Source organism: Thermobia domestica, chromosome 6 (assembly GCF_964235325.1).
Source record: "Thermobia domestica chromosome 6, izTheDome1.hap1.1, whole genome shotgun sequence".
NCBI classification, from domain to species: domain Eukaryota; kingdom Metazoa; phylum Arthropoda; class Insecta; order Zygentoma; family Lepismatidae; genus Thermobia; species Thermobia domestica.
Window position 1 is genome coordinate 4,332,508 of NC_137459.1, and position 13,628 is coordinate 4,346,135.

The following is a 13,628-nucleotide window of genomic DNA, read 5'->3' on the forward strand; positions in this document are numbered from 1 at the left end:
CTTATTTACCTTCATTTCTAATATTCCCGCGCAAACAGAAGCTTGCGTGTGTGTTTTCACCATTCTCATTTTCATACCTTCATTCTCACAGTCGTGATATTAATTCGGTTGGATATAAAGCGGGATTAACTAACCGAAATCTCCATTGTCAAAACGCTGAACACGTATTTCAGACTTAGACCGATTCTGATTTTGAAAACACGCCTACATACATACACTCTTAAGACATTACTTGACACCTTATACAGGGTGTAACATTAATGCATGTCCAAAAGTGACGAGGTGATTGTAGACATCCAAATAAGTAAAAATGTTCTTATAAACATTGGTCCGATGCCGCTTCGTTTCCGGGATACAATGTATTCAAATGTAGAGTTCTTCCAATGGCTTACTATGGGAAAGTGAATAGAAATGTTCAATATTACAGGAATAATACAATCAAGTGGAATTATGTCTGTGCAAATACATTTACACTAATTTGGCGCGGGAGACCCGGGTTCGATTCCCGGCGGGAGCTCATGTGGTTCGGATTCCACGTTAATCAGTAGGTCCACGTCTCATATAGCCTCGCTGCTGAACGGGACGTAAAAACTCAAAATCAATCAATCAACATTTACACTAACATGGAGAATGAAACTAATCAACGTTTGAGGTTATTGTGTCGCTAACACTTTTTCTTTCAGCTTGCCCGTTCGGCGCCCTTTTGCTATCAGCGCCCGGAGCGATATATATGATTAGAGTACACTTGGAAGAGATTAGATCAGAATAATGCGATCATGGAATATGAAACAACTGCATCAAAATGTTTTTTTTTCGACAGCATATAATTCTCCAGTTGTTCGCTAGAGGCGCATAAATCAGTTTGGCAGGCGTGTGGATAAGAACGCCACATTGTGGCCATTACGGTAACTAAATGCAGCACTACAAAAAAGTGTAGGTTAGAAGCTCTTTCCATAATGTGTGTTTGGAATTACGTTACACGTGAATAGGAGCGTGGAAGCCCAAAAGGATGAACACAAAGTGATCAACGCCTGAGGAAACTGAAGCTAAAATAACTTGAAGAGGAAGAGGACCAAAACATTAAAGACACGTTGATGTTCAAATCGCACTCAAGCAGTTTTATAAAAGGAAAAAAAAATGTATAGGCATTGAAAGAATCTTTCGAGTAGAGATTCGGAAATTATCCTCTGTATTACTCGTACGAGTTATTATAGGGAATGAAAAGACAATCTCTCGAATCTGTAATAAAAATTGAAAATCGTAACAAAAATGTCCTGTGCTTAATAATTATGCGAGAACCAGAAAACCCCCATACAATCAGAATCCACGGCGATCCTACGTGGTGTAAGCAGCGATTGCTATGCGATTCTTGATTTCAAAGACAGACACGTTATCTCTCAGCAACGATGTTCCTCTTTAAAAAATGCAATATATTATCAACAACGAAAAGAAAGAAAAAAAACACTCAGGTCATAAATTTCGTTGCCGTAAAATTGCAAGAGTGGCCAATACTCAGAACAGTCCTAGCTTTTCATATCGGCAGCCCAAAATTCAAATTATTGACGACGATACTCTCATAAGCCCTTTCCAAGAAGTTACAAAATTACATAATGGCATTTCCAGATACAAAATTGAGCCAAGCGACAGCAATCTGATTATACACTTCCGTACTTCCTATACGCTCTACTAAAAAAACAAAAATCTAAGTTTTACGTCCCACAGTTATGCCGGCTAGGCTAAAGAAGACGATGATGATGAGAATGAATAGGATAAATAAAGTGGGAGGAAAAGGGAAAATCCCGAAAAAAAACACGCACACGGTGTTTGTCCACTACAAAGTTCACTTGGTCCGAACTGGGATCGAACCAAGGGCCCTATGCACCAGAGGTGAGCGCTCTACCACTGAGCCACCGCGGCCCCGTTGTTCTACTAATCAGTGTTTGAATGTTTTCTTAAGAAAATTTCCCTCAATTGACACATTTTTTTTCCTTTTCTTATCAAATTTTCCTTAGTTTGTTGAGTATTTAATTCCTATGACAAAAGTTATGTAGCAGAGAAAACTTGCAAACCGCTTGCTGTAAGCTTGAATTGCAAGTCGGCCAAGCTTGCATCCAGTTTGATTGGAAAGCGTGCAAGTATACCGCAAGCTGGATTCCAGTAACGAATTTATATGGGGGCAACCTAGCATTTAGTGTTCCATTCAAGCTTGACGCAAGCGTTTTACAAGTTATGTCAATAGCCAATGAACGGCCAGTGATGCTATGACGCTCTGCGAACGTTCTAAAGCATAGCTTGCAAGTACAACAAAAGGAAGATTGTATGAAACCATGCGTTTCAAATGCAAGCGCAGAAATCCAAAAGCCAAGCACGCGCCAACTAGCCGAAAGCTTTCTTGCTACTAGGGACTGGTCCATCGGTGGTGGAAACGATGGGAGGCAGAGGGTTTCCCACATCAGGTGTGGTTCTGGACAGAAGAACTGCTGTTACTAGGAAGACGGCGACGTGATCACGTCCTCTCCCTAATCGATTGTTTATTTTGCACGATTCCTCTAAGACATGTCGTCTTCAGTGTTGTCATAGGGAAATGCGAATGTAGGTCGGAAGTACCTAACGATACCGATTATTTCTGTGTCAGACATAGTCACGGCCATGTTCTTACCCTTAGACGTCCAGGTGAGCAGGAAAGTCTCGTGTGATATAGAGCTATACAGGACCTACACTTAACATTCTGACATGGGAGTCAGTAAGCTACACTTCATTAGATGAGTATGGACAGTGTACAATGCATTCCTGAAGTCGACAATCTTTTGATCTGATCTTATGTGGATACTTTGGTGGACCACATGTCGCAGCAGGATAGCCCAAACCCCACATCACCTGGGTAACCGAGGTTCTGCTTGGTATACGAATTGTACTTTCAAATGCTAGGTCTTCGGACCTAAGCCATATCTCCCCTCACGTGGAGCATGGTTTTGACTGGTCTGACCGCTAGTAGGGCTTCACTAGGGTCATCAGCTACATCAAGATCTACTGCAAGTGTAAGATACCATATCCCAAACAGACAGTGTACATGTGTACGATGGGCTGTCTACCCGAACAACTCCTTGTGCAGCCGTTACGAGTGATTACACGTGCTACTAAAGTGTTACTGTATGATTTTGAACACCTTCTACCACATGTTTGGGATGTCCCACAAGAGCCATGTTGTAATCATTACCACCTACCCATCACCTTTTGCACCACCTTCATTTCCAAATCCGTGAATTCCTTATGGATGTTTGTGTATGCGTTTCCACCACTGTATATATGGACATCGTATTTGACGTGTATATGTGTATTTTTAAATGTACCCAAGTACCACAAGGCACAAACCTGAGGTGAAACGACATAGAAACTCCTCGTCATTGACGTGTTGGGCAATTGAACCCCGTATCTTGCTTTTGCTTTATGGTTCCGTTTGAAATGTAGTATGGAATATACAGAGGACTTTCGTTAACTCGAACAAAAATTTATTCCGTTTAAAACTGCATTGAAAATAATGGGGAAAAATCGTTGGTAAATCGAACTTCTGAACCTCCTGTTTGGATAATTCGAAGCAATTATGTACAAAAATTTTTAGAATTGGAGAGATTGCAAACCGAGGAATGCAGTTTCAATTGATTTCCAGTTATCCAGAGGCAGGCGTAGAGTGTGATGTCACAAAAACTCAATCCATCTGCTGATAAAGACGGAAGGCGAGATAGGCAATGCAGTGAAGAAGGAGCGTGTGACAAATCCACCTGAAGTTTCCGTAATGGTTGAAACTTTAAGAAACATTTATTAAAGTCAACCAAATGTTATGAAAGACGTTTTTCACGAAATAAATCAAATTGAAGATTTTGTTGACCGCATAAAAACTATCACATCAACGCAAATGAAGATCACGAATTTTTTTTTTAAAGTGGAAACAAGTAATTAACGTTTTTGCTCGTTTTTTAAAATTAATTCAGGTGTGTGTGATACTGCACTTAAACATGTTTTCCATGTACCATGTGGCTTAATTTATGTGCCAGTAATACTTGTTTGTTTGTTTGCGGTATTGAATCGCACAAAAATATGTTCCCTTAAATTAAAGTCTATTGCTCATTAAGTTTTTTTTTTCCGCGTACAGTATCCTTGTTTGCTTGAATTCAGGTATGTAAAAATGGATGGTTTTGGATATTTAGAATTTTGGATTCGAAATTAGTAGACTCGGCCACATTATCAAACCCACTTAGCCACATGTTGGGTCCTATTTTACAAGTTCGCCTCTTCGTGATGGATTGGCTAACAAGCGCATTCTTTGTGTTTGTGGTTTCATGTTTGATTCCCAGAAAAGAAACTTGCTTGGAATACAAACTTAATTTCACTTTGAAGAGTTGCTCTCGTTGCATATAGCTTCAATACTATAAAGGTAACCAATAAACTTCTGTCGCTTTTTCACCCATCCACATTCGAACATCGATATGTCACCTAAGACGTGCCTGGAAGATCAAAAATAGTCCCCATCAGCATCGACGACCTTCTGTCAATTTCTGGAAGGCCAAGGATTCCATCACGGTAGAACTTGGTGGGCTGTGAAGCGAAAAAAGTATCGAGCGCATTTTGGACCTCTACTAAGGATTTGAACCGGCGTCTTCTAAGATGATTGTCTAAGGAATGGAGCAGGTGATAATCGGACAGTGCAATGTCCGGGGAGTATGGCAGATGCAATAGTGTCTCCCATCCGAGGCGTAGAATGGTGTCCCGGGTTATCCAAACCACATGGGGCTTAGCGTTGTCCTGCAACAGGAGGACCCCTTTGAAATTCAGAAGTGCTGGTTCCAGAGTTTTGAGTTTGTCTTGAACACGACTCAACTGCTGACAGTATACAGTTGCATTGATGCTCTGACGAGGTGGTAGCAGTTCCCGATGCACCATACCGCAAGCAGCCTACCAAAGACACAGGAGGACTTTCTTCTGGTGCAGTGCTGGTTCCGAATATTTTGGAATCGGTTCATGGGATGCGATGATGACTGCGTCGTGGAGCTTCGTACAGGATCCTCTTCTCATTACATGTCAACACCCTGTCCAGAAATGGCTCGTTCCTCAGACTAGACAGCAAAGAAATACATGTGTCTGCTCACGTTGCCTTCTACCCCGGAGTCAAATCATGTGGGGCCCGTCGACCCAACTAGTAGTGCTTCCCAAGTTGATGGAGATGCTGCTGAATGGTTTCTCCACTCACACTGAATTGTAGTCTCAGTTCCTCACATGTCTTGCCACTGTTGGCCTCAACTGCTGCCTGAAGATCTTTATTTTGTACATGTGTTGGTCTTCCGGCATGTGGTGTGCGTCTTCGAGTGTTTCGTCACTGTCCTTAAACTAGTTAAACCACCGCTGCACTGTCCGCGTAGTCACGATACCCTCACTAAAAGTCTGGCATATATTCCGCCCCGTTGCAGCGGCGATTGACCCCTGTTTGAAATCGTGCAGCATACACGCCCTTACGACGCTCTGTGGATTTCCCACGTTCACTCTGTCTTCACGGACTAACAAGGAACCCTAGGTATCTATCAGAGCCCGATGTTCATGAAACTTTGTATATAGAGAGAGTACCTCGGGAAACTCGCACAGCCAAAATTGTAGCTGCAGTGTTCAAGATGTTGGGGCACTAGGGCTCGAGAAAGATCAAATGTGGAACGTCAGTACATTAAGGACATGCTGAGGAAATGCATTTTTTCTTTAAAACTGCATTCTCATTTTAACGACACGAAATGAGTGTACATAGATACGAGATGGTAGATATGATCTGTTAAAAGTTATAAAAAGAATATCCGCCATCTTGAAAGAGGTCATGTTGAAGTTGGTGCGATTGGTGTAAATGAGAAGAGGGTCATGCGATTCATCAATTTGAACGTAAATAGACACAAAAACCTGTTGGTGAAGTCTGTTGTGGGGTTACATTATTCCTGTGATTCTATTAGAGTGGTTTAGGTACAAGATGAGCAAAGTGTATTTCATGACACTCGAGCAGATGCAGGTTTATGGAGCGCTAAGAGTGGGATCAGTGTAACTAGAAAAACAGAGTGAAATATAATTTTAGCACTACACGATTTGTGTCAGAGTCAACATGTAATTGGTGTGTGTGTGGATGACTGACGTTCCACTTTTGATCTTTCTCGAGCCCTAGTGTCCCAACGACTTGGACACTGCAGCTACAATTTTGACTGTGCGTGTTTTCCGAGGTACTCTCTCTATATACAAAGTTTCATGAAAATCGGGCTCTGATAGATACCTAGGGTTCCTTGTAAGTGAACTGCCACAATCGGTAGTATGTTTGGATATACCCACACCAACTGACCTTTACCTTATCTTCATTCGCATTCAACTCACGTTGCGAGGACTTGAACATAGACCTCCACAACAAGCGACAGAACTTTCTTGATTACCTTTATTAACGTATGTATTCCGGATTCGGTATATTTGTACAATATACTGCTGTCCGGATAACCAATTTTTGTAGAGATCCAGCTGATGTGACGCACCTGACGTCCACCATGAAATCAAATTATGTTCCGTCGTTGTCTGTAGACGTTGAACGCTTCTTCTCCGGCAAACGGAGAAAGTCTGGTATATTCCAACATTGAGAAGATGAATGTAATCACATTCAATTAATTTTTATTTCACTCTTCCACGCCTTAAATGTCAACAAATCGAAAGTCAAATTGTGATTTCATTTACAATATTCGGTATTAAATTCAGTGTCGGATTTGGGCCAGGGCCGGGACTCCCCCAGTTTTTTTTCAGTGACAAAATAATTTTAGCTATTATTTATATATTTTTAAAAAGTTTATATGTACCTATCATAGTCTGGGTACTGGCTCCCCCCCCCCCGTTTTTATCTTTTAGATCCGCCACTGATTAAATTACAGACATACGTATTTTTAAAGTAACCAATTATTTAGACGTATAGAATTTGGTACATGAATATTGACATTGTGTTTGGAATGTAGCATAATGATTAAGACAGTTTTCATTCCACGCAATTTCCACCAAAATTTTTTTGTTTGCTTTTTCACACGCCTATTTCAGTACGTTTTTTTCACCAAATATTCTACCCCAAGTCATCATCTCCCATGTGTTGTCAAGCACGGTGGCTCAGCGGTAGAGCGTTCACCTCTGGAGCATGAGGTCCCTGGTTCGCTCCCAGCTCGCGCCAAGTGATCTTTGTGGTGAACGAACACCGAGCTCTTCCGTTTTCTCCCAGTTTATTCATTCCACCATTGCATTCATTTCTCATCATCGCCGTCTTCTTTAGCCTAGCCGGCATAATCGTGGGACGTAAAGATTTCATATCATTTTCATGCGTTGTCAACAACTTTCATTCACTATAGGAAAAGATGCATTGTGACTCAGTGATAAAGCTTTCACTTCTACTGTAAGGAGTCCCACTTTTGATACCAGGTGAAATAAGCTTGTAGTGAAGACCATCGTGTCCATGTTTTTCTCGGCGAATTTTCCAATGAAGATGACTCCTCCCATTTCCTTCCACATCTTCATTGCACTGATTCTTCCAAAATCATTAAATATCATGAATCACTGATCTCTTTTAGCCCAAAAGGTATGATTATAAATCATTAAACTGGGGATTTTATTTATTTATAGTTTGTCCACTACACTCATTCCCTGCTAATTATTCAACCACACTGTGGGAGACCCGGGTTCGATTCCCGGCGGGAGCTCATGTGGTTCGGATTCCACGCTAATCAGTATGTCCACGTCTCATATAGCCAGTGGCGGCGATTGGACGTTAAAAGTGGGGGGGGGGCAAGACATGATCTGAATATTTTTGTATCAATCTTAGTTTCCCTGGTTGTTTCTAACATTTTGTTTGCCGAAAGGTCATATAACTAATAGGATACTATCTTCTTCAGTTAAAATACTGTATATCGTATTTCATAAAATTGACAAGAGCAACGAAGAGTTATTTTAAACAACGAAGCGTAAGAAGAAATTTGATTCCTTGCTCATGAACATCTTAAAATTCTGTCTGGAAAATTATGTAATCAGATTATTTAATAACAAATTTGCGAAACAAATAAATAGAAAGGGTAATATTAATCATAGTAATGAATAATGAGGCTTATTTTGTAGAAGTTACATTGAAACTGGGGATTAATGAACAACTTAATTTTTAATTCCACACGCGCTATTAAATGTATGTTATTACTCTCAAAAAATGAAAGACAGTGAATACTACAAGCATATTCTACATTCAAAGAAATATTTACCTTTGCTAACTAACTAACTCTATGGCCTATGGAACTCGGAGGTTCAGTGCCGCGTTCACAAAAGCTCTCCACTGACTTCTATCCTTAGCCAACTGGGTCCAGTTTCTATTTTGTATTCCTATTTCTGCGAGATCCATCCTAATATTATCCTCCCAACTTCGCCTAGGTCTTTCTAATGGTCGTTTTCCGATTGGTTTTCCAGTCAAGACTTTCAAAGCATTTCTACTTTCTTCCATCCTAGCTATATGACCTGCCCACCGAAGCCTCCTAGACTTGATGACCCTAACAATGTTTGGTAAACCGTATAAATTATGTAGTTCCTCGTTATTAAGTTTCCGCCATTCCTCATTCCCGTTCCTCTTGGGTGCGAATATTCATCTCAGGATCTTGTTCTCAAATACTTTCAATCTATGTTCTTCCCTCAGAGTAAGTGACCATGTTTCGCAACCATACAGAACAATAGGCATGATTATCGTTTTATACATATTTTAAACTTCAAATTCCTCGACAGACATTTACTTTTGCAGCTTTCCGAAACATGTTTGTTGCCATTAGGTGCAGTCAGGCCCGTAGCCAGCCTCCAAATTTAGGGGGGCTACATGTAACTTAGGGTGGGCACACACAGAGAGAGACACAGACATTATACAATATATATATATATATATATATATAGTCTGTGTGTGATGATGAATAATTTCTGATGCCCTTAAAACTAAAACTACAGCGCGAAGGAATTATTATTAAAATTTTCCCCTATAGCGTTAGTACAACTGTACCTGAAAGCTAGAATACTATGTGTCTCCTTTTTAATTTAATTTGTTATGGCAACACAATATTTCTTCCGTTTTCTCATCTTCAAGGAAATTAAAAAATATATTTGTTAAAAAAAAAAATAGTTGGCCGAACGAACCAATCATTAAAATTTCCAAAGAATTAGTACAGGAAATACGTTTTTTAATTTTTGATGACTGAAAAAATATTTGTGAAACTTGAAAACATCTAGAGAGTAATGAGATTTAATACTATCTTCAAAGAGATTCTACAGAGAAGAGTCTCAGAATCTTAAATCAATATTTTGAAATACATGTGGCATAAACAAATATATGCATATTGGAAAAATGAAATTAACATTTTACCTGTATTATTATTTACATCTCCTTAGATATGAAACTTTATATTTCTTTAAATATCACGCGCTTTATTTTACACTTGTACTTCTAAACATTTTTTGATCTTTTTTTTTTTTATGGTGATGTTCGAAAGAAATAATGATATGTTTATGGGTTTTTGCTATCTACAAATTTATAAATTTCATAAGATTAAGAAACACAAACACAACACGCATATATACACTCCTTATGTTGGCACACTATAATAGAAACAAGTTGTACATTTGAACAATCACTAACAACACAATCACAGTATAAGTCTCCTTGTTTTGGATGCTGCCAATCTTAAAACAATTGTGTCCAGATCGAGGTTTCTGGTGATGTCCTTGTTGTAACTCAACAAAACAAGATCGGCACGGTGCAGTTAATGTAAAACTCCTTTTGAAAAAATGCCCTAACAAAGAAGGAATTCCTTTCACCTGAAGGAGTTCTATATAAAGGTTGACCGGCTTCAGGGCAGAAATTTAGTATCTAAAGAAAATATTCAAATTTACAAACGTATAATTTCTAATTGCTTTCTTTTTAGTAACTGAAAAAATACTTTTTGCATAACAGCTGTGAGTTCCATTTTATTACAACACATTTCAATTTTTAGACGTGGTGGACCCCGTAACCAGATCACGCGGACCCCTGGGGTCCGCGGCCTCCAGTTTGAGAACCACTGCTCTAGACTCTTTGGAACATACTATCAACAATCATTTAGGATGATTGCTACTAAAGTCATGTTTAAGTAAAAATAATCTGTTATGATCTGGTACTCGAGCATTCAAATAAGAAATAACTCCAAAAAATTTCCCTGTTCTAGCGCAGTTACCTTCTTTCTCGAAACGAAATTGATAAGAGAAGTAACACTTCATTAAATTTTCCTTGTATAATACAATTCATATCAAAGTATACATGAAATTCTTCTTTACATTGTACAAATAAGGATTCGAGATCAGTTGCTTTCATAGGTACTAAAATGTTTAAGTTAAGAACTAATTATTTAAACAGCTATTTACTTATTTCTATTGAAGATATCTCTTCTTCAAAATGAAACTACATTAACAAATTGTTACTTTTGTGGGCTACCCCGTAGCCTCATGGGTACAGCGCTCGCCTTCGGCACATCTGGTTTCGGGTTCAAACCGTACTGGGAGTCCTCGGATTCAAACCGATAGTGATTTGGATGTTACTTTAAGCTATAGGTCCCGTTTCTTTATAGCCTCCCTGCTGAAGAGAGACGCTAAACTCCCCAACGCACCCTGTTTTAAGTCAAAGGTGAAATTTCAAATTTATAAAGCATTATACATATTATCATCCAATAAGGTTCAATTTTTAATTGAAAATTCTGTTTTTCCTATAAGTGCAACTACTACCTCCGTTTAGTCCGCTGCATTTTTTTTTACATACCAGAAGATTGCAAGGTATTCATTTACAAAATAGTAACTTTGCATGATTAGGCTTACGTCTAATGATCTGCTTGAACATTTGATTCTGGCACCAAAAATTGGCAACAATTATTAAATTATTTTAATATAAGTATCTAATTATTCATCCTCGATAAAGATTAAGTGAATCGAACTTATCTTTAGTTTAAAGATATATTATTCTAAGTTATTTAACAAATAGTCAAGTTGCTGCTACACTACAATTCTCATTCTTCAAGTGAACTTCAGTGCATCTTCAGAAACCAGAATCGATCAACTTGAATTACAACTATGTTCAACTCACAACACAAGAGTAAATACAATTCAGAAAAGGAAACTTTTCTTACTCCGTTATCACGTGACATAAAACGTAGTCAAAATCCCCCACCCCTCTCTCTCTCCATGTCCAATATACACAAAACAAACCCATACACCTGTGTGATTATTAGAGCGAAGCAGTTGCTACCCCCTGTTGAGGGATGCTGTCTTTTCAATCTCTCGCATATTAACCGAAAGCCAATGACACAGCAAAAAGATGTTTTCAGTTGCAAATTCCAAAAAGAACAGGAAGAAGTAAACTCTTCGTCCGCAGATTAAGGTAAAAGTATGTTGTTTCTGAACACAAATACATGTTTGCCGATAGAATAACCATAAATTATTTTTCTCCTGCAACGAAGGTCGTTTGCACATGGAGCATTATATATATATATATATATATATATATATATATATATATATATATATATATATATATATATATAAACAGACTCACGCTCAAATAAATATTAGCAATTCAAAGAAGCGTAACACATAAATAGGCCAATACTTTAAATGAGGATAATAAAAGTACATTTTAATTTAGCACTCTAAAGTACATTTGGAAATATAATTTCTTCCAACATTTCAGTCAGTGTTCGAATTAAACTTTCGAACGAGAGGGGAATGCTTATGTATTGTTGCTGTAAATGTAGAAGGCGAAAATTTGTTACTTCTGTGATACGAGCCGGACATAAATTTTTACCGAAGGGGAATTTCCCCGGCATCCCCCGTTAATTCGAACTATGATTTTAGTTAAGGGGCTGCAAAAAATTTAGGGGGGGCTGAGCCCGCCCTAGCCCCCCCGTGACTACGGGCCTGGGTGCAGTTTTAACTTTTTGAACCACATCAAAACGCAATGCTTAGAATCACTCCACACTCTAGTTATACAAAATAATCCTAAAACCTAGAATTATGTTGAATTCACTAAATTTAATTGTAGATACTCTCGTACACCCCTAAACACACCACTTCACTCGTATATTACACTGCAAAACTAAAGAAAAGGTGGAAGTTGTTTCATATTACTCTCTTTTTAATCAAGATTCCTTACTATTAGAAAGAAGAAAACACATTTTAGGATCTGTCAGTTTTTGTGCAATTAAAGAACAACTTGTGAAAGTTTTTTGAAATTTTCTCAACTAGTTGTAAAGCGGCTAACATATCGAGCCCTTGTAAGAAGAAGTGAAAGTATGCTGGAATTATTGTGCTCCAATAGGTTAATTTTTGGGTTATTTTCGGTGGCAATTAAAACCCAATTCCTGTAGCTTTCCTAACTCCATGGGAAGACAACCAATACGTACTCACGCAACGGCAAATATATGGCACCATTTTTTCTATGAACCAGTAATACATACAAAAACTTTACATTTCCAAATGAAACTATATACCTTTAACGCTACTTCAAAAAAGTGGGGGGCAACTGCCCCCCTTTGCCCCCCCCTAATCGCCGCCCATGCATATAGCCTTGCTGCTGAAAGGGACATTAAACTCAAAATCAAAGATTTTCAACCACACTAAACACACAAAAATCCTTCGCAATATTGATTCTGTTCAAGCTGAGATAATATACCGCCTCAGCTCAATGGCTAGTAGTTTTGGGTATATTCACCTCCACAGTTAATTTTCTTACGGTTTAAACAACCTATATCTCTGATATATGTGACTACCCCATGCCGTAAGCGTCGGTGCACCACCGATGGGCAACTAGATATATGCAGTGACGATCCACTGTGGCCCCACTTCCGTTTTGAAAATTATACCACCAGCGGCAGAGACGTGACGAAACGAAAATGATGAACAAAATTACTCCCTAAAAATATGTTAAATCGCCTATATGCGTAATTTGTTTACATTAAGGAGAGTCTGAAAAACACTTTTAAAAAAGTTTTAAAAAAGTGTCCTGGGATGGATGCAAACCACCAACCTTTGGATTACTAGGCGGGTGCTCTTCCGACTTGGCCACGGATGAGATGAAGAGGAAGTCGCTTGTAGAGGCATAAATCCTTGAGGTATTTTTAATTTGGCTAATCAGAGTACTTCTGTAACCATGTGTATTCGACAATAACCGTTTGAGATCAGTCGCCATGTAATTTTATAACAAAATGATGCACGTCTATTTACTTTATTTCATGGTTCTCCCATATTCACTTTCAAATGATCGGCTACAGTTGTCATCTAAATTCATACAATCAGACGCACTCATCTCAAAATTTTTCACTTCATGATGTAGAGCCAGGGGTTACTCTTGACCCCCGTAGCTCACTTTAGGAACAATTCGTCAGGAAAAAATAATATATAATAATAATCGCATGCACATGACTGGCGATAGTTCGTGTTGGTCCCTTCGCGATTCTCCGCGACAAATCAAAGAAGCGCGGACCAAAATGAAGTCCTCGCTGCTACGCAGTGGTAACTTCAATACCCCGACTCTAGATATCTCT